Below are 22,952 nucleotides of genomic sequence, written 5' to 3' on the forward strand. Positions count from 1 at the left end.
CTCTCTATCCCTCTCCCTTCCTCTCTGTAAAAAAACAATAAAATATATTTTTTTTAAAAAAGAAGTTAAGTAACTTCTCCAAGATCTCACAATTAGTAAATTGTGAAATTGGAATAGAACCCAGGTAATGTGGTTCTAGAAAACAAGCAATTAACCATTACACTGCCTGCCTCACATGGAGACAGAAATTACAGGCCTAACTCATTTATAAATGAAGATGCCAGCATCTGAGATAAATTACCAGCAAGTTTAACTCAAAGGTATATTAAATAATAAATGAAGGGGGCGGGGAAGAGATCTCATGACAAAAATAGTGTTTACTCAAGAAAATCAAAGATAAATAGTATAAAAGCTATTTATATAATTTTTAAATTCTTGGTAAATTAAAATTTTATGTAGTCACATCAATCAGAAAAGAGAACAAAATAAATCGTATATATACATATACTTATATGTATACATATATATGGCAAAAATCATCATCATTGACAGATAGTATAGTAAGTTCACAAAAAATAAAACTAAATGTTAATAATATGAGAATTCAGTAAAGAAGTTGCTGAATAGATTTGGGCCGAGGGTGACTAGACTATCAGAGTCTCAAAGCAGAAGTTGTTAATCAGTTGATCCTTCTCCTATGCAATAAGGATAAGAGTAGAAGGTGGCCACAAACACAAGCCACCTAATATTACTTTGGGCACTAGGTCATGGGTTACTGACTCCAAAAAATAAACCTTCATACTTGTCCTTTAGGAGTAAGAATGATGCTCTGAGAGGTTGCAGCAAAATTATATAATTTCTTGTATGTAAGACCGCCTCTTTAATCTGCAAATGTCCCTTCAGGCTGGCTGACAGCTAAAACCCCATTGTTAAAGATACTTCTCTTTAGCTGGAAGCTTTCTTAATGTGTTAAGTGAAATACTTACGGTCTAATGGTTTACAAACTTTCAAGAGGCATTTCTTCCACAGTGCAGGTCATTTAGGGCAAGCATGTTGGCCTCTCAGGTCCTTTGTTTCCTCATTTGTAAAATGGGGGGTTAGAACAAGATAACCTAAGACTTTTCCAGCTCTGATATTCCTTGTTTCTGGAGTCCTCGGATCCTTCCCAGCAAGCAGCAGGCACAATGGTTGTAATGAAAGAAAAGTCAAGATGACATTCAGAAGGAACAAAATGGGGGTTAAAGACAAATTCCAAATCTTTCAGAATCGTGTCTAAGTATGCCTTATAAAATGATAATTTTGCATGTAAATATGTAAGACAGATGTGCCAAGTTAAAAACAGCTGTACAAATAAAAACTATCAGGCATTCTTCATTCACTTTTGTTCTGGGATATGAAGTCTTGAAGGGGACTCTAATACTATTAACAACCATTTATTGCTAAGATTCTGACACCAATTCTAATGTGTAGCTTTTCCCCCACTGCACTGAACAATTCCCCAACACCAGCTAGTTGTTCTATAATTCAACTCAATTCTGACACTACCTACCTGGAGACAGCATCAGATTCCACAGGTTGTGGGCTCAGGCCCATCAGTCTGCCCTCCACTTCAGATGCCGCCAGCAAGTCCAGGTTGTTATATGTGCTGGTAACCAACAGGCTATAAATCTGAGGAGTGGGATAAAGAAAAGATGAAATTATGCTTTTGTAAGGATAGTTATTAAAATGTTAGTATAGTAATCCAGGCAAAGATAGGAAAAGAGTGTTCATACTGGCTAATGTTGGCTTTGGGAATGTAGGGGAAGGATTCAGGAGATCCTGTAGAGATAAAAACTTTTGGACCTGGGAATTTACTACTGTATGGGGAGTAATAAAGAAATCATTAGCCAAGCCCAGGTGGCTCAGTGGTTGAGGGTCAAACTATGAACCAGGAGATCACAGTTCCATTCCCGGTCAGGACACATGTCCGGGTTGTGGGTTGGGTCAGCAAGAAGGGACATGCAGGAGGCAGCTGTTCAATAATGCTCTCTCATCATTGATGTTTCTATCTTTCTCTCTCCCTCTCCATTTCTCTCTCAAATCAATAAAAATACATTTTTAAAATAAGTCATTAAAGACCACTCACATATGTCAAGCCAAATGAACTAGAACAATGTTGATTTCATAAAGTTTATGGGTTCACAAGAGCACGAGTATATGAAGTGTCCTGCAAATGGGAGGTGTGAACACAAAGGGGCCACATCAGAACCTAACTCAGGGAAGGCCTGCGTGGCAGCTTTCCAAACTCAGAGACCTAAAGTAACCACCAATGATGGTCTGAAATGAAACTTTTAAAACTAAAAAGCAGTTTATAGTGGATAGTCATGTCCTAGGCTGGAATCTTTTCTGACAAAGATCAACTTTGATCTTAACTGAGCCTATTGTCTTTTTGCTTCTAGATAACATACCTGTGGAATGTCAGGGAAACTTATAACCTCCCTTTTTCCAGACACCTCAGGGCACAACTAATGCACCAGAGGGCCAGGGCAGGGACCACAAATTCCCTCATTGTTATTGGTATCGTGTTAATTGATAACTATTAACTATCCTGTACCCACTTATGTAGAAGAGGCATGTGTCTATCACTTTACTTTTTATCCAATCCCAGAGGTTTTCCTGGTTTGCTTTCTCCCACCTCCCTAATCTATCACCAGTGGGTTTCATGTAACCCACTTATGTATCCTCCTTTGATGGTAATTTATAAAAATAGATAAAAAACCAACATTCTCCGGAGCATTATCTCAATATGTTGAGATTCTGCTTCCCAGCAATTGTCGACAATTTGGCTCAAATAAATTCACAAAAATTCTTTACAGATTTGAATGTTTCTTACGTTAACAGAGAAGTGGGTTTACCACTCAGAAAATATATTGGACTTTTTTTTAAAAAATATATTTTATTGATTTTTTACAGAGAGGAAGGGAGAGGGATAGAGAGTTAGAAACATCGATGAGAGAGAAACATCGATCAGCCGCCTCCTGGACACCTCCTACTGGGGATGTGCCCGCAACCAAGGTACATTGCCCTTGACGGAATCGAACCTGGGACCTTTCAGTCCGCAGGCTGACGCTCTATCCACTGAGCCAAACCGGTCAGGGCAATTGGACTTTTTGATGTAGGTCTGGTAGTTGTCTGCCATGAGATCATAGCTGAAATAATCAGACTGGATAAAAACGATCAAGGAAGAAATGGTAGAGAGATGAAAGGAGAAGAAGAGATGCTTTATTTATGTCAACATAAGAATGTCCAAAGCTGCAGAGAATTTTTAGAAAACTTTATTTGAGTCAAATAGAGGATATGTCTGGAAGCAAGATCTCAAGAAACTGAGAAAAATGCTTTGGAGAATAATAGTTTGCAGTTTCTTTTATGCATTTGAGATTAAGAAGGGAATGTAAGGAAGATTGCATGAAGGCAGGAGAAAGCAAGGCAGAAATCAGATTAAGAGGTTGGTCCACTCTAGAAGGAGGGGTCTGAAAGGAGGCATTTCAAAGGTGTGTTAACCTAGATACACAGAAACGATGGACAGGGCGTGCTTAAGCAAAAGATAAAGCCTTTTGCTAAAGAATTTATAAGCCTGGGCATGACCAGGCACCACCAGCTGCCCAGTTAGGTATTTTTGATCAGATCTCCCTGTAAGGCTACTTTTCATAGAAGCCCTTTTTTGTCCACATGCAGTAGACACATGATGAAAAAAGAGGACAGCAGAGGACAGTGTTAGCACAGTGATAACTGTGTTGTGGAAGCTGAGAACTGAAAGTTCAAGAAATATTTATGTTAAAAATTTTAAAAGGTCACATGGCTAGAAGTAATAGAAAGAAATTAAAGAAGGTTTTCGGTAAGAAGGATGAGAGGATTAGACAGAGTGGGACAACTCAGAATGAAGAGAGGCTTGTCCAGCCAGGTTCAAGGTAGTCTGAGCCCACAGATGACTGATACGGAGGGAAGGTGAGCATTCCTATTATTGAATAGCACTAACCTGACCCTTTGTCTTTGAGACACCTTAGAATAATATTAATTATCCCTGCCGGAATGTGCAATTGTCCCTTAGTGATTTATTAAGGATATTACAGGAGAAGAAAAATCATAAATTGTGGAAAAAACATTTTTTACTTTTATTAACATTGTTAATGTAAAAAACCATTGAAACCTGTAAAGAATTTTTGTGAGTTTATTTGAGCCAAACTGTTGACATATGCCAGGAAGCAGACCCTCAACGAATTGAGATAATGCTCCTGAGAATGGTGGGTTACATCTGTATTTATACATTGCAATCAAAGGAAAGGGACATAGGTGGGTTACATGAAATCCATTGGTGATAGACTAGAGAGGCGGGAGAAAGCAAAGCAGGGAAACCCCTGGGATTGGATAAAAAGTAAAATGATAGACACATACTTGTTGGGTGCAGGAACAATTAACATAACAATGAAGGAATTTGTGGTATCTGTCCTGGAACCCAGGCACATTAGGTTGTGTCCCAAGGGGTCCAGAAAAAGGGAAGTTACAAGTTACCCAGACATTTCAAGGGTATGTTATTATAGATGCAAAAAGACAGATAGGCTCAGTTAAGGTAAAGGTTGACCTTGTCAGTGAAGATACCAGCCTAGGATGTAACTACCCACCATAAATGCTTTCAGTTAAAGTTTAATTTCGGACCATTCTTTGTGGTTACTGTAGGTCTCTGAGTTTGCAAGACCGCCATGCAGGCCTTCCCTGAGCTTGTCAGGTTAGCAGGTGGCCCCTTTTGTCCACAACATCTACTTCAAAGAGTTACTGAAGAAATTAATCTGCCCTGACTGGTTTGGCTCAGTGGCTAGAGTGTCGGCCTGCGGACTGAAGGATCCCAGGCTCCATTCGGGTCAAGGGCATGTACCTTGGTTTTGGGCACATCCCCAGTAGGGGGTGTGCAGGAGGCAGCTGATGGATGTTTCTCTCTCATTGATGTTTCTAACTCTCCCTCTCCCTTCCTCTCTGTAAAAAATCAGTAAAATATATTTTTTTAAAAAGAAATTAATCTGAGCCTGAATTTCTTAGCAGAAAGAAACTCATTGAGTATTAAATGAGTAAAAAGCAACACTGTTAGTTTAACAGACTGGGAACAGGCTCCACCACCTTCAGCCATTTGACTTCCCTGACACTGGCTCAATTTAGCAAGAATGTGACTGAAACTATTCCTTATCTTTGTGATGTCATGCAAAGATCCAGTTCCTGAAGCAGCAGAAAATGAACATAACCAAAGGAAACAGGAAGATATTATTTTCCCTTGGGAAAGTAAGTTCACCTCTACCAAAAACGATCAAATATCACAGGTGGACTAGAACAGACAGCAACTCCACTGTAATAATACAATCAATTTGATAAGAGCCAAAACAAGACAGACAACATTGTTTAATATTTTTGGAGCTGTCTTTCAATTACACACAATTTCCCCCTACTAAAATGGATCATATGAATGCTTTCATTTCTTTAATTTTTCTGGCCTACTTTTAAAAGTTACAATGTACTAATATGTACTGAACAAACTATTGTTGAATGGCATTCCAAAATCACTATACTTGAAAAGAATTTTTTACATTAAAACATATTTTGTAAACATATTTTGAGCAGTTTTCTTTAGGATTTGGCATTTTAAATATTATAATAAATATACATACTAAACACCACCATGGATATACATCTTCATGTACAGATCAAGTTAAATTTTAAAGATTTTTTTTTTCACTCGGCCTGTAAGTGAATGCAATAATCTGCATCATAAGAATCACAGTCTAATGGAAAGGACTAAGAATGATGCAGTTTGGAGATTCAATATGTCAGCAGAATAGGTGGAAGTTACACTCACCTTGTCCGAGAACCATATCAAAATTACAACTAAACTACAGAGCAATCAACCTGGATAACCATCTGAAGACTAGCTGAACAGAAGTCTTATAACTAAGGATATACAAAAGAAGCTATGTCTAGACTGGTAGGAAGGGCGGAAATGTTAAAAAAATGCTAGCCTTGCACCTCCAGTTAAGAATCTGGAGGGGTACTTCAACTGAAGAAGTTTCCCTCCCAAGGAATTAGAGGCCTCAACACCATGCCAGGTTTCCTCGCCCAGAGCACCAGAGCCAGGAAGAGGTGCCCATGTAATATCTGGCTACGGAAATCAGTGGGGATTCTGTCCTTCCAGGTGAAAAGGAAACTACTGGAAACCTAGGCACTCTCTTAAAGGACCAGTACACAAACTCTGGGATTTAGTGAACAGACGGTGGCTTAGAGGGGACTGGAGTGATACAGGAAAAGATTGGGTTAAAGGGCAGGAAGGACAGCTGCCAACGTCTCTGTGCTAAATTTCTCTCCCACACAATCCACAGATGCCTTCTTTCCTGGGTTGAGCACTCCCCTTCAATGGAATATTATTTGACCATAAAAAAGAATAAGCTCTTAAATTTGCAACAGCATGGATGGACCTAGAGGGTATTGTGCTAAGATAAATAAGCCAGAAACACAAATACCTTAAGGTTTCACTTATATGTGGAATCTAAAGAACAAAATAAATGTACAAACAAAATAGAAACAGATTCATAGATACAAAGAGCAGACTGATGGATGCCAGAATGGAGGCAGGTTAGGGGGCTGGGTGGAAAAGGTGAAGGAATTAAAAAGTACTAATTGGTAGTTACAAAATAGTCATGGGATTGTAAAGTAAAGCATAGGAAATACAGTCAGCATTGTTATAATAACTATGTATGGTGCCAAGTAGGTATCTGAAATATCAAGGGGAACAGTTGGTCAAGTATATGATTTTCTCGCTGCTATGCTGTCTACCTGAAACAAGTAATGTTGAATATATAATGTAATTGGAAATATAAAAAAATTTTTTTTTAAATGACGGGGTTAAAGTTTTATCTTTGCAAGTGGATTTGTATGGTATAGAGCAGAAAGCAAGAGTCTCAAAGATACTTCTGTTCCACTTGGCACTTTTCCTGGAAACATTGCAGATCCAAGAGGAGTTGGAAATAGATTACACTCGGAATATGATTATGTCAAGGTGAGATGCAAACTTTCTCACTCAGGGGTTGCTTAGAAGCACCTTTCTTTATTTTGCTTATCCCAGTGTGGACTATTTCTCATGAGCACCCTGCCCAAGGTCAGAGTCAAAGAGAACCAGAGATTTAAAGGTAAATTGTGCCAAGGCTGAACAGCTGTCCCTAGTCTGGGTTCTTCCTGTGGCTGCTGTTGTGTAGTGCTCAAGGCCCCACTCCTACCCCAGAGTCAAGGTCACAGATGTCCACAGGAAATGCATCAGAGAGATCTAGTGGAAGTGAATCAGGTGCACGTGTTTGTTGGTATGTAGCGATAGGCATCCTCAAAGTGCCTGGCACAGGCGGCTCTCCCTCCAGGCCAGAATGGGCTCCAGGCTTGTGAATGCCAAGTGTCCAACAACTCATGCTGTAAAGCAACCTCTTCTTTCCCTTTCTCTATGTGTTGTCAGTAAAGGAATTATAGAGGGCTGCTGGGAAGAAACATACAATCATCTTGGGGATGTGTGGGGATGAGCACGTCTCTGGGACTGAGTCATGTCTTCATGTGAGGGGAAAGGGCAGCCTGTCCCCGTAGGGACTTTCCTGCCCGGCAGCATCAGAGCACATGGAACTGGTTAGCCAGAGACTAGGCTCAATTCCATGTTTTGAAATTTAATTTTCAGTCAGTCAGTTATACTCAATCAAAATACTCCTTGGTGAGTGAAACTTAAAGTCACAATGTTTCTGAGTCTTATTTGTTCCATCATCACAGTTAATTATTGCATTTGGCACATAAGAAATATTTAGATGTTTTGCCAGATTGTCAGAAGCAACAAACACCTCATTGTTATGTTTTATTATATGACGGAAATGTTACAATTTCAACAGTATGTGCAACCTCCCATCTACAACTCACCACCTCCGCCACCACCAAGTGTTCCCTACCTCAGTAAAGAAAGATACCTAGCTACCCTAAATTGTAGGAGTCGTTCTAGAGTCCTTCTTCTTTACCTTCAAAACAAAACAAAACAAAAAACAAGGCTTGAAGATTCTACCTCAAAATACTCTACTTTAATGGCCTTAGATGATTTATTTATTTTAAAATAGCTCTTATTGTAATAGTTTTTTAATTTAAAAAAAAGCCAAAACAAAACAGTTTGCCCAAGTGATAAACACATGATAGGCAAATGGTCTTTTTTTGAACTAGCTACTTAATTTGTACATAATAAAATTAAAGCATTTAATCTGAATATAAATTATCATTGCTGACAACTGTTAGAAGGGAAAGGGAAATTCAGTGGGAGATCTACTCTATTTTTAAATTTTACATTAGAAAATTTTAACTCTTGTCCATGAAAAGTAATCACAATGGAGAAGTGTGCTGGGTACCACTTTCCTGGTTAAAAGATGTATTTCGTATTTTTAAGGTCACCCACCTTTCAATATTGGATTGGTTGGCAGGGTTTATCACTGGCCCCAGCCCTACTTGACTGCAGCCATCAAAAGCACTGTGTGGAGGGTATTCTGAGGCCACGTTAAGACTCACACATAGTTTTCTACCAGATCTCTCCACCTATGTTTTTGCCTTCTGTGTCCATGCTTCCCATTATCATCAAGGCAGCACAGGCATCCTCATGAAAAACGTGGACCTTATTACTCCCCTGCACAAATTCCACCATGACTTTCTGTTACATGCAATGAAATGCAAACAGTTTGCAGTACATACAAATTCCTTTATCACCTGGCCCTTTCCACTTCAGTCTCCTCTCAAGAAATAACTTCCCATTGCTCCTCTATCCCCATGCTTTTTATACTTCAGCAATACCAAACTACTAAAGTCATCAAAATATTATGACATACCTCATACAATATTTAATGTTCTCTATGTTTTTGCATTCTTGAATGCTCTGATCCTCTCTTATAGCTGGCAAATTATTCAAATCAAATGTGTTAGAAATGATGTTGTCAGATGCACACAATGATAAAAAATTGCCCTGTAATGCAGATAATATTTAGAGAAACCTAAAGATTCCACCAAATAAAACTACCCAAACTGATAAATGAATTCAGTAAAGTGTCAGGATACAAAATTAGTATTCAGAAATTGGTAGCATTTTTATACACCAATAATGAACTATTAGAAAGAGAAACTAAGAAAACAATCCCATTAACAATTGCATTAAAAAATACCTACGAACAAATTTAACCAGAGAGGTAAAAGACCTGTACTTGGAAAATTATAAGATATCAAAGAAAGAAATTGAAGGAGATACAAATAAATGGAAGCATATATCATGCTCATGGATAAAAAGAATAAAAACTTTTATTCTTTTTTGGGGGGTAGTCCATACTACTCAAAGCAACCTATATATTCAATGCAGACCCTATCAAAATATCAATGTCATTTTTGACAAAACTAGAACAAATAATCCTAAAATTTAATAGAAACACAAAAGACCTTGAATAGCCATAGAAATCTTGAGAAAGAACAAAGTTGGAGGCATCATGCTACCTGATATCAAAGCTATAGTAATAAAAACATCATGGTATTGGCATTAAAACAGATACATAGGTGAATGAAACAGAATAGGGAGCCCAGAAATAAACTCAACTCTATATGTTTGACAAGAATATGCAATGGGGTAAAGACAGGCTATTCAATAAATGGTGTTGGGAAAATTAGACAGATACACGCAAGAAATAAAACTATTCTTCACCATATATAAGAATAAACTCAAAATGGATTAAAGACCTAAATGTAAGACTCAAAATCATAAAACTCCAGAAGAAAACATAGGCAGTAAACTCTCTGACATTTCCCTTAGAAATGTTTTTTCTGACATATCTCCTTGGGCAAGGGAAACAAAAGAAAAAATAAATAAATGGGTTTACATCAAACTAAAAAGTTTTTGCACAGCAAAGGAAACCATCAACAAAACAAAGTCAACCTATTGATTGGGAGAAGACATTCACCAATGATACATCTGATAAGGGGTTAATATACAAAATTTACAAAGAACTCATACAAGTTAACACACACACACTCACAAAACCAACCAAAAAAACCCAGCACCAATCAAATTAAAAAATGGGCAGTGAACCTGAATAGACACTTCTCCAAAGAGGACATACAGATGGCCAAGAGATATATGAAAAGATGCTCAGTATCACTAATCATCAGAGATATGCAAATTAAAACCATAATGAGATATCACTTCACACCTGTCAAAATGGCTATGATCACTAAATCAAGAAACAAGTGTTGGCCGAGGATGTGGAGAAAAGGGAACCCTCATGCACTATCAGTGAAAATGCAGATTGATGTAGCCAATATAGAAAACAGTCTGGAGGTTCCTAAAAAATTAAAAAATGGAACAGCCTTATATACCACTTTTGGGTATAAATTCAAAGAAACTCAAAACACTAATTCAAAAAGATATATGCAAAAAAATTAAAATAAAATAAGATATATGCACCTCTATGTTCATTGCAGTGTTAATTTACAATAGTCAAGATAGGGAAGTAACCCAAGTGTCCATCAATAGGCTAGTGGATAAAATAGTGGTGGTATATACACACAATAGAATATTACTCAGCCATAAAAAAAAAAGAAATCTTATCATTTGTGACAACATGGATGCACCTAGAGGTTATTATGCTAGTTGAAATAAGTTGGACAGAGAAAGACAAATATAATATGGTTTCACTTATTATGTGCAATCTAAAAAACAAAACAAACAAATAGAAACACACACATAGACATAGAAAACAAACTGATGGTTGCCATATGGAAGGGTGATGGGGGTTTGAGTGAAAATGGTTAAGGAAATAAGAAGTACAATTAATAGTTACAAAATAGTCATGAGGATGTAAAGCAAAGCATAAGGAATATAGTCAATAATATATATATATATATGCCTAAGCGACCGTCCGACCGGTAGCTATGATGTGCACTGACCACCAGGGGGAAGACACTCAACGTAGGCGCTGCCAAGCTTCGGTGACTTGGCAGCTGCGGTTCTTGGGTGACGCACCCGGAACCAGAGAGGAGGGAGCCGATTCCGGGTTGTGTCACCCGAGAACTGCCCTCTCACAATCGGGACCCCTCAGAGGATGTTGGAGAGCCCGTTTTGGCCCAATCCCCGCAGGCCAGGCAGAGGGACCCCAGTGGTACACGAATTCGTGAACCAGGCCTCTAGTATTGTAATAACTATGATACCAGGTGATTACTAGACTTACTGGAAGGAATCACTTTGTAAATTATATAAATGTCTAAGCACTATGCTGTATACCGGAAACTAATATGGAATAATATTAAATGTCAATTGCAATTGAAAAAAAATGGTTGCCCTGTCACATATTTCAAATGTATCTAGTATACAACTCAATTATGGAAATTATATGTCCTATTGTAAATGCTTGTTTGCATTTCTGTTACCCACTGAACTAAGCCTTCCCTGAATCCATAATCATTCTATCCTTTTCTCCTTTGTATCTATTCTGTACAGGATTTGTTTTATTTCATTCATCATTACAAAATCATTATTTTTGAGTGTACCATAATGATTTGGCTGCAGTTTAGCTGCAGTTAGTTATTTTACAATCTGTGTAGAATTCTAGTATTTTGTTTTATGAATGTATTACAATATTTTATTCATATTTTATCAATGAACTTTTATTTTCTTTACAGCTTTTTAATTATTATTAAAGCCTCCAGGTGTACATGTGTAGGCTTTTTTCTAGGGTAAATATCTGAAGGTAGAATTGGTGGATTGAATTTTATGTGCTTCTTCAACTTTTCTAGTTAATGCAACTGTTTTCCATAACCATTGGCTCAAGTGTAGTTGGCCTATCAAAATTTGTATTGGCCTATATAGACCAATAAAATGTAATGTCTGGGGTTATCTTTTCAATAGCATTACTGTCAAGAAAAATTTCTACCTTTTCAGAGTTTAAAACAGCATGGTCAATAGAAAGTCAACCCAAGAGGTACGACAACCTAGCAAACCACAGCCAGCTGGCCAAATCCAGTAGTGGTTAGTAGCCTGTTTTTGTAGAGCCCTTAAGCTAAGATTTTTCTAAAAATATCTTTTACATAGTGGTAAAAACAAAACAACAAAAACGTGTGGACAAAGCCTAAAACATTGACTACCTGACTCTTTGCAGAGCAAATTTTCTACCTTTGTACTAGCCAACACCCAAAATTTCATTGAAAAGATAGCAAATAATGTCTTTGCCCTTTACAAGGACATGTATTTCCTCCTGGCAGGTTGCACAAATTAATACTCTTACCAACGGTGTTTGAGAAGTTGCGTAAAATTTGATCGTATCTTGGAGTTTTAATTGGCACTTACCAATTAATGAGATTGTGTATCTTCTCATATGCTATGGTCATTACTATTTAGTCTTTGTTGTAATGCCTGTTTATGTCTTTTCCATTTGGGAGAATTATTTGGCTTTTATTTGCAGTTCTTTATATATACAAATAATTTTCCACTTTTATGTGTTGGAGATATCTTTCCCTAGTGCATTGATTGTCTTTGCATTTTCTTTTCTTTTCTCTCTCTCTTTTTTTTTGACAGACAGAAATACAATTGAATTTGTAATTAAATTTATCAATCTCTATGTTCTGATCTTTTGGGGCTTTGAAATTATTTTTTTATTTTTATATATTTTTATTGATTTCAGAGAGGAAGGGAGAGGCAGAGAGATATAGAAACATTAATGATGAGAGAGAGTCATTGATCTGCTGCCTCCTGCAGGTCCCCAGTGGGGATGGAGCCCACAACCCAGGCACGTGCACTGACCAGGAATCGAACTGGTTCATAGTTTGATGCTCAGCCACTGAGCCACACCATCTGGGCTGAAATTATTTTTTATTGCAAGGTCATAAAATTATTCACTTATATGTACTTCTAACATTTTTAACACTTTAAAAAGGTTTTGTTTATTACATTTAAATCCTTAATTCATTTTGAACTACATTTTTTTGTATGGTGTAGAAATGCAATATTTTTTTCCATCTGAAGTTCTTATCTCTATTTTAAAATGTTTTCAATTCTTTTCCCACTTACCTGTAACGTCAACTCTGCATATATCAAGTTTTCTTTTATGCATGAGTCTACTTTTGGTATCCTTATTATATTCCATTATCTATTATCTTTGAATGAATAAATTACTAATTAGTAAATTACTATTAAAATTACTTTTCCCTTTGCTTTTTCATAAGCATTTTGTAATCAGCTTATCGTATTTCTGATAAAAAAAAACCTATTGAGAAGTGATATTTTTATGATATTGAATATTCAACTCCAGTTATCAATTTTCCTGGTCTTCTTCAGTAATGTTCAGTGAAGATTTATGGGATTTCTAAGAAATATCTTTCTATTCTATATCATTTTTACATATATAAAATGGAGCATTTGGGTTTTCCAGTATTGGAGATCACACTATTTTTAAACAATGATAGTTTTCCATTACTTGCTTAGTTTTTTCTTTCTTTTTTTCCCCTCTTCCCTTCTTTCCTTTATCCCTCTCTTTTCTCTCCCCCTCCCCGCCATTTCTTCCTTTTCCTCCCTTTCTTTCTTTCTTTCTTTCTTTCTTTCTTTCTTTCTTTCTTTCTTTCTTTCTGAGCTGAGTCTTTTTAAAGGAGCAAGAGTCAGTCTGGTGACATGCAGGGGACATGGCACTTCAGACAGAGGGGAGAGCATAAGTAAAAAGAGTAAACTAACTGCATCATCTAGGCCAGTGATGGCGAACCTTTTGAGCTCGGCGTGTCAGCATTTTGAAAAACCCTAACTTAACTCTGGTGCCGTGTCACATATAGAAATTTTTTGATATTTGCAACCATAGTAAAACAAAGACTTATATTTTTGATATTTATTTTATATATTTAAATGCCATTTAACAAAGAAAAATCAACCAAAAAAATGAGTTCGCGTGTCACATCTGACACGCGTGTCATAGGTTCGCTTTTTTACAGAGAGGCCCTCTAACTACAATATTTAATGTTGAACAAAACTTGTATTCCCAGTTTTTTGAGCATTTTTAAAATACATAATTGCATTCAGTTTGCTAACATTTTGTTTTAGCATTTTTTATTTTGAAACTCAAGAGTGAGTTTGATCTTAATTTTCCCTTCAGATACCCCTCTGTTATTAGTGTCAAGGTTATAGTAACCTCATATAATGAATTAGGAAATATTCCTCTTTATTCTATTCTTTAGAAACGTTTATGTGAGAATGGAATTGTCCATTCCTTTGATTTAAGGTAGAATTTGCCTTTAAAAAAAAAAAGAAGCCATCTATGCCTGTTTCTTTTTTCTCCCTTTATGAGAAGAGTTGTATTGTTAGTTAGATTTATTTGATTATTATAGGATTAGTTAGGGTCTCTATTTCTTCTTGGATCAGTTTTTGTGATTTGTATTTTCCCAGGAATCCATCCATTTAATCTCATTTTAAAAATATATTGGATCTAGCAGCCCATAAAATTTTCATCATCTCCTGATTTCTTCTTTATCTGTGGTTTCTTCTTTTATAAATGCCCCATCACATGTCACTGCAACCTCCTACTCACCCATCTTAATTAGTCTTGCCAATTTTATTTGTCTATTCAAAGATCCAACTTTGGATTTGTTGATCTTCCTTATTATGTACTTTTCATGAGGTTATTATTTTAAGGTAATTATTTCTTTCCTTTTACTTTTTTAGGATTTATTCTACTGTTTTGTTTTTTTTTAACTTCTTAGGTTAAATGTTCACCTCATTAAATTTCAGCATTGTCTTCTAAAGCAATGTATTTAAGGCAATACATGTCCCAGATGCTTAAATTGATATACAAGGTTTTTATTGTCACTCAGTCACTTTTTAAAAAAAATATATATTTTATTGATTTTTTACAGAGAGGGTGGGAGAGGGATAGAGAGTTAGAAACATCGATGAGAGAGAAACATCGACCAGCTGCCTCCTGCACACCCCCTACTGGGGATGTGCCCGCAACCAAGGTACATGCCCTTGACTGGAATTGAACCCGGGACCCTTCAGTCCACAGGCCGACGCTCTATCCACTGAGCCAAACCGGTCAGGGCACAGTTACTTTTTTTTAACTTTCATATAATTTCATCTTTGATTCATGTTATTTGTTAAAAAAACAAAAGTCAATTAGTAAATTTTATTTTATTTTCCAATTGCTTTTTGTTGTTAATCCTCACCTGAGGCTATTTTCCCATTGATTTTTAGAGAGAGTGGAAGGGAGGGGGAGAGCTAGAGAGACAGAAACATCAATGTGAGAGAACACATTGATTGGTTACCTCCCTGGCACAAGGATCTTGCCCTTGACCAGAATCAAACCTGGGACCCTTTAGTCTGCAGGCCAACGCTCTATCCACCAAGCCAAACCAGCCAGGGCCAACTAGTAAATTTTGAAGGTCTTATCTGAGGTTTCACTTTTTATGGTTTCAGTAACCCATAGTCAACTGTGGTCTGACAATATTACATGGAAAATTCCAGAAACAAACAATTCATTTTAAATTTAAATCATCCTGCTAAACTGATTACTCTGTTCATTGGTAAAATTTAAGTCTATTTTGTCTGATTACAATATTGCTGCACCAGCTCTCTCTGATATATCTTTTTCTATCACTATGCTTGCAATTATTTTATAGTCTTATGTTTTAGGTATGTCTCTTAAACAGAAGATAGCTGAATATTGTTTATTTATTGAATTACAAATCTTTGTCCTCTAACTGAAGAATTAGGTTCAATTATGTTTGTGATCAATATATCTGGGTTTATTTCTACCCACTTATTTTGTACTTTCTGTATATCCTTTTCCAATATTTCATTTTTCTATTTCCTTATCTTCCATTAGATTGCCTTTAATTCTAGTTCTTTCCTCTCTGTAATATTTTACCTTATGCACTCTATTTCTTTTATTTCAATGAGTACACTAGTAATTTTTGCATGTATAATTAATAAAGATTTAAATTTATCAATGTCCTCCTTTTCAATGTGGGGAATAAAGAAACTTTTCTGTACCCTTCTAGGTTCTTCCAAGTGGTTTAATAATCATATCAACATGAGGCAGATTAAATAAGAAAAAAATAAACCAAATTTAATTATATACATATGTGTGGGAACCCCACATACATACATGACAGAGTCAGAAACCATACATACAAGAGAAGTTCAGAGACAGAAAGGGAAAATGAGGGGACATAAAATATGAGGAAACACAAAATATGAGCTGCAGGCACTAAAGGATTATATGGTATAAATTTACCTTCCTGAATAAAGGGCAGGATAGCTAGGGGTGCTGAAGGGTGACCTGTCCCAGATAAGGGAAAATACCTTCCCTGCTTGCCTGGGACAGGGCAACTGCCTGATCCAGGAACCTGCATATCTTAGGATGTAGGAGAAGGGTTGATCAGATAGTCTCTAAGGGGATTTATGGAAAACAATCAGAAGTCTGGCTCCAATTTAGCTCAAGGGTCTGGCAGCACTCAGCTCATAGAATAGTTTCTCCCCCACAGGTATCCATGACATTCTAAGTTAAGAATAAAGCAAGACACCTTGGAGTTGTGAGGGAAGAAAGGTCATTGTCGGGACAATAGGAAGACAGATGTTCAGTAATTAGATGTTTGCCTGGCCCTATGGATAGGTCATAAAAAGTTATCTCTGCTAATAACTCTTATTATTGGCAAGGCCCCAAATTTAAATTCTTTAAGGGACAGGTAAAACTTTCCCATGAGCCTGCAGGGTCTCAATTGCCTTCAGCTCAACCTAATGCCAAAGAGACACATCTTGGGGAGGCCTATTCTGAACAGCTCTACCAACGACAGAAGTAAGCACTTTGGAGTGCCTTAACTCTAACGTACACACCACCATTATCCAGTATTTTTATCCTCAAACATTTTTTTAGTCAATGTTTGTTTAGACTTACCTATGCTGTTACCATATTCTTGGTTTATTATTTCTTCTTTGTATATCAAATATTCTATCTAGTATCATTAGGCTTCATAAATTCATCCTTAAGAAGTTCCTTTAATGAGAATTAGGTGGTAATAACTCAATTTTTGTTTTGCAGAGTCTAGCTGTGTCCACTTTACTATAAATTTTTAACTTGGGAATTTTCATGCCACACAATTAGTATAAATCCAAGCCTTACTTCCTATAACAAATCATCTGAAGTCTGGATTGATTGTGAATTTACAACTTTTTGGTGTAAATTTACCCTCCTGAATAAAGGCAGAAAAAAAATCAAATATGTTTGTTTAGTGATGGGGGTGGGGGGTGGGGGGGAAAGAGGGAGTAGAGAGAGTGTGGGAATTGGGTTTCAGTTTTATTCCTTCTTTTTCCTAGTTCACCTTTTCACTGCAGATGTTTCTTTTCCGTAGTATCAGCTTTGTGTAGAAATCTCTGATTTGACATATCACCTTGCTCTGTACTAGGCTTTGGATGAAGTTCCTGGCATTTACAAGTCCTGTGAAAGTTGAAGTTCTAGATTTGGTGAGGCCTCCCAAGATAGGTAGATGACCAAGGGCAGTGCCATTTTTAGCACTCAATACCTTTTTTTGGGTCCCTGGCTCCCCATATTTTTGGCTTCTAAAGTTTTCCTTCACTTTCTTGCTGGCTCAATGGTGCATTTAAAGAACCTTTAAAAAATACTTTATCAAGCATTTATAAGTACTGCATACAAAGACAGCTTTTAAGAATCTACTCCACATCTTGCCAGACCAATGCATTCCATGCTTAATAACTTATACATGACAGCCAAGAGGACTATTTTTTCCTCCATTCCTGTAACTCAAAAAACGGCATGACCTGGGACAACTCTGTAAACCTCTGTTTTCTGAGTTTCCTTACTGGGAATTCTTTACTGGATCCCTTAAAAGAAATCATTTCAAACTTCTATATTCTCCTTCTGGAAAGAGAGTTAGCATTTTTAAAAAAATATATTTTATTGATTTTTTACAGAGAGGAAGAGAGAGGGACAGAGAGTTAGAAACATCGATCAGCTGCCTCCTGCACACTCCCCACTGGGCATGTGCCCGAAACCAAGGTACATGCCCTTGACCAGAATCGAACCTGGGACCCTTGAGTCCTCAGGCCGACGCTCTATCCATTGAGCCAAACCGGTTAGGGCTAGAGAGAGAGAGTTAGCATTTTTTATAAAATCCTGAAACTTAGGTAAATGTTAGTGAGATCAAGACTTCAACTGAAAGTCAGAGTCTAAAAATAACTTTATGCATTTTTTCTTTTGCTATATACTCTATATCCATCTTTTTCCTCTATAAAGTACCTCTACCAAGAGTGAATCTTTAAATTGACTTCCTGTAGGGTTTTTTGTTTGTTTGTTTGTTTGTTTGTTTTTGCTCTCTTGCAACAAGTTAAAACTATAAATGAAAATTAATTTCAGGTTGTAATAAGAAATAAAAGTATTTATTTCAGCAAAAAGAACTGCAGCCTGGTACTCACAGATGCAGGTAGCAACCTAAATTGTGGTCCACTAAGACAAAGGCAAAGTCACCTTGTAGAGAGTTTTCCTGCCCATAGTTCCCATTGTAACTCCTTTCATGTAAATGAGGTTTCCAATTGTACCATTCTGATGGATCTAAATCATGCAGTTTTGATTGGTCGTCTACAGATACAAATGAGTATATTATTTGTGTAGTTCTGATTGGACAGAACAAGTATAAGTCCATTGGTTGAAAGATAAACCAGGACTTCCCTGCAGTGGTTGACTCAGATGGTGTAAACAAGCAGTGCGGGAAATTCAGTCTGAGGTTCTTCCTGGTATACAGAGTCCTGGGGCGCCCCTGTCAGCAAATAGCCAGTGGACTCTTATTATTTATAAAATTTGGGCCCTCAGTTTGATACCAATGTAATTAGTTAGTTATTAATAACTAGAGGCCTGGTGCATGAATTTGTGCACGGGTGGCGTCCCTTGACCTGGCCAGCGATCAGAAGCTGCCCCCTGGTGGTCAGTGTGTATCATAGCAACCAGTCGATCGGTCATTATCAGTTGTTTAGGCTTTTACATATAGAGTTAGGAAAGGAGAAAAAGGGAGGCCAGCCATTATAAACATGGCCATTTGGGCAGCTTCACAAGGAAGCTCAATTTCACACTCCCTATTGAACCACCAGCCCATTCCCCACAGATCACTGGGACTAGGGGTCCAACAAAAGGGAGATTGATGTATGCACAGTAAAGTGGGGATGATATAGGGAAGATGCCTGTCAGTCAAACCTGTGAACAGAGCTCATTGGCCAGAGAGGGCAGGGCCAATGCAAGCTCATAAAAATTTGGTAATACATAATCCCGTAGACAGGACGGAGGGAAATAGTACCTTGGAAACTCAGGGGTGTAATTCCACAGAAATAAGGCTTTCTACATCTCATCCTCCTGTGCAAATCTCAGAAAATTCCTTTTCTCAGGTTATCGCAAGAAACCCACTCCCACCAACAACTGTTGGGGATGAGGAGCACTCCCCACCAATAACAAGCTGACCATGGGGAGTCCACCTCAGTAAACAAATTCCTTCTCAGGGTTTATGTCAAAGAAATTTTTCTTCTTTGGGGTCCACAGAACTCATAACTGAATAGTCTAAAAAGTTTTAATTAACAAATCTTTTAATTAAAAAATTAAATGAATTCTCTTTGTTTTCAACTTTCAGCTTAGAGGTGCTATAAACAAATTAAACCATCTTACTTTCTACTGGTACTAAGGTATTCCTGAACTGCAAGGATATAATAGTACCTTCCAAATAAACTTTTCTTGTTTTAAATTTTTGTGCAAATTAGAAGACAGAAGCTAGCTATAAAAGTTTAAATTGAAATGTTAAGACCAGGCATATGAGTTTATGAAATTTCCCTGTCCATATGCATTTTTAAGGATTATTCCCAAGGCATTTCCCTCCCCACCAACATTCGTTATTATGTTAATTAGAAGCAATGTATGCACATGACTCCTTATGAAGGAACTGAGGACTACGTAGATGGCGAGGGGGGGGGAGAAAGAAAAGAGACTTGTAACTCATTATAATTCTTTGTCGATTATGTAAGGTTTTGGTAATTTAGCTGAAGGGTAATAAAAATTAAGCACTGGAGTGTTAGAAGATGTAGCTTTTTCACAAAATGTATTTTAGCAAATCACCTTTCTATGCTTCAAACATTCTGTAAAATGAGGATAACATTTGAGTCAAAATGAACTGGGTTCACATTCCAGTTGAGACACTTCCCAGTGGTTTTAACTTAGCCAAGCTCCTTATAATCATTTGTGGGGTAATTACACCCATATTTTAGGATTGCTGTGAGGATTAAGTAGTGTCTGCAAAACACACCAATAAAGAGTAAAACACAGAGAGTACCTTTGAAATCTATACATTGATTTCTCTATATTAATCTAATTTAATGATTGTTATGACTTCTTTCAATGCCACTCCATTTATTATATTCCATTTATTTTATCATTACTAAGTATGACTTTTTTTTTTCTTTTCAGATTTCTCTACCATGAAAAGGGTGTAAAATTTATCAGTGCAAAGGGTCTCTCAAGCAGTGAGTCATTTTGATGTTAAAAAGAGATATTGCCAAGTTTAGAAAAACCCACCTATATATTACTATGAATTTCCCAAGGGATGTGTGTGTGTGTAACATTTATTTGCTCTTTAGCCCCGCCCCCACCCCCACCTTCAATCTCTCATCTCCACAGACAGCTGGTCAACCCAATCACTCTGATCCACTGCCAGAGGAAAAAAAAAAAAAAAAGAAGAAGAAGTCAGGGCCGGGCCATCTGGTCGACCCCCGCTCTCTCTGGATGGTGGTGTGTGTGTCTATGTGTTGGCTGTGGTGAGAACAGCACCAGGGGTTAAATTGGTGGAGTCATACCAGACCTTGGTTCAGCAACCTGAGTTCTGACTAGGAAAGAATTCAGAGCCAAGACTCAAGCTATAATAGAAAGTTTTTTTAGAGAGTCACAGAGGTAGAAGTGAGTGGCAGAGGAAATGGTCTCAAGAAACATGTTACAGAGGCAAAAGAAGGGCCCTTGAACTTAGGAGAGCCAAGGGTAAGGGTAACTCACCTAGCGGGGGAGTGGAGAGAGAGGGAGAGCACGCAGTTCCTGGTCCTCTGTCCTTAGGATTATTAAGGGTGGGGATTTTAAGGGAGGTCCCAGGTGAGAATCTCAATAGAATATACACCAGCTTCCCAGGTGTGCCCTTTTAGGGTTGTGGTCTCCGCTGATTGCTTGGCACTAGGGCAGGGGGTCATTAGTCAATGCAGCTGGTCCTGAGGTCAGCTTGCCTGGTTCTGCTGCTTTTCTAGACCTGAAACACCACTGAGACCCATATGGATTTGATGCAGGTCAGACCTTCCTGTCCTGGGGCTTAATGCTTAAGGGCTATTCTCAGGCCTCCTTGTTCGTTCACTTCCCCCCTGAGGAGGTCTAACCCCCATGGGTCCTTGTTTCCTCAGTTTTGCTGTTTGGCATGCATCTTGCTTTCTGTCCTGGTTATGTTCTCTACCTGGCCCATTGTCCTTGCTCTCTCTGCTCACATGCGTCTGACTGCCTACCACATATGTGTTTGCAATTATATGTGATTCAAAGGAGGAAAAGGATCAATGTTAAAGCTACTTACACATTTGGCATTGAATAATTGAACTTAAAAAAGGCAGTTTTTATAAAGGAAAGGCCCTTGTGCCCCTTTGAGAAGGAACCACTGGTCTTAAACGGTGTGCTATTTGGCTGCATTAAAATGACAAGGGCCCAGCCCTAGCCGCTTTGGCTCAGTGGATATGTTTCTCTCTCTGTTTCTCCTCCTTCCTTCCACTCTCCACTCGCTCTAATCAATGGAAAGATATCTTCAGGTGAGGGTTAACAAAAACAAAAACTGACAAGGGTCCAGACACATTACAGCTAATTTTAGCAGTTAGAGCAGACACACATTAGCTTATTTTTCCCTGACTCTCTCACTCTCCATCCCCAAGCCCTCAGGTACGCTCACTTCTAGATTCCCTAGAGTCAGGAGGTGGGAGTGGTGAGTTTCAGTAGGGAATGTAGCTCTTGACATAATATTGATCTGCCCAAGAAAAAGAAAGGGAAGAAAGAAAGAAGACCGGAAAAGCAAAATGGGGGATGGGGGAGGAAGAGGGGAGGCAGAAGAGAAGGAAAGGGGAAAGAGGGGCAAAGGAAATAAGAACACTGAAGGAAGGAGGGTGAGAAAATAAAGGAAAATGAGGAAGCAAGTAAACTTGGATTGAAGGGAGGAAAATGAGCAAGAAAGAGCAAAACAGCCCTAACCGGTTTGGCTCAGTGGATGGAGCGTCAGCCTGCGGACTCAAGGGTCCCAGGTTCGATTCTGGTCAAGGGCATGTACCTTGGTTGTGGACACATCCCCAGTGGGCAGTGTGCAGGAGGCAGCTGATCGATGTTTCTCTCTCATCGATGTTTCTAACTCTCTATCCCTCTCCCTTCCTCTCTGTAAAAAAATCAATAAAATATATATTTAAAAAAAATAAAAAGAAAGAGCAAAACAAGAATGTGAGAAAAAGAGAGAAGATCCTTTAGACATAGAACCTTCATCAGCACTTAACAGAATATCAGAGGCGATGTATTGTTTTCTTGATTGCCCCAAGCTAAGCAATTCCAAGAATGTTTGACAAAGCTCTTTTGGGAAGGGTGAGGTGGGGCACCGGCCGGGGGTGGGGCGCGCGGGTACACACACACACACACACACACACACACACACACACACACACGAGCACAAGGTCCGCTATCAAGATTTCTGTTGAGTGACCCGCGTCTAGGAGCTTTACTGTAGCTTTTTTTCCTTGTGGCTTCAGCCTGTGTATAATATTTTTAAAAAATATATATTTTATTGGTTTTTTTACAGAGAGGAAGGGAGAGGGATAGAGAGTTAGAAACATCAATGAGAGAGAAACATTGATCAGCTGCCTCCTGCATACTTCC

At 37.9% G+C, this 22,952-nt stretch overlaps 1 protein-coding gene across 1 annotated transcript in view; it reads left to right on the forward strand.

Moving 5' to 3' along the window:
• The first annotated feature begins 12,796 nt into the window (after positions 1-12,796).
• Positions 12,797-22,952, forward strand: part of MME (membrane metallo-endopeptidase) — a 109,596-nt gene continuing 99,440 nt past the window's right edge. Inside the window, exon 1 of the mRNA XM_014546225.1 lies at positions 12,797-12,807. The gene's annotated coding sequence lies outside the window, so the exon portion shown is untranslated. The remainder of the gene's footprint in view (positions 12,808-22,952) is intronic.

The sequence above is a fragment of the Myotis brandtii genome, unplaced genomic scaffold, assembly GCF_000412655.1.
Source record: "Myotis brandtii unplaced genomic scaffold, ASM41265v1 scaffold436, whole genome shotgun sequence".
Classification (NCBI taxonomy): domain Eukaryota; kingdom Metazoa; phylum Chordata; class Mammalia; order Chiroptera; family Vespertilionidae; genus Myotis; species Myotis brandtii.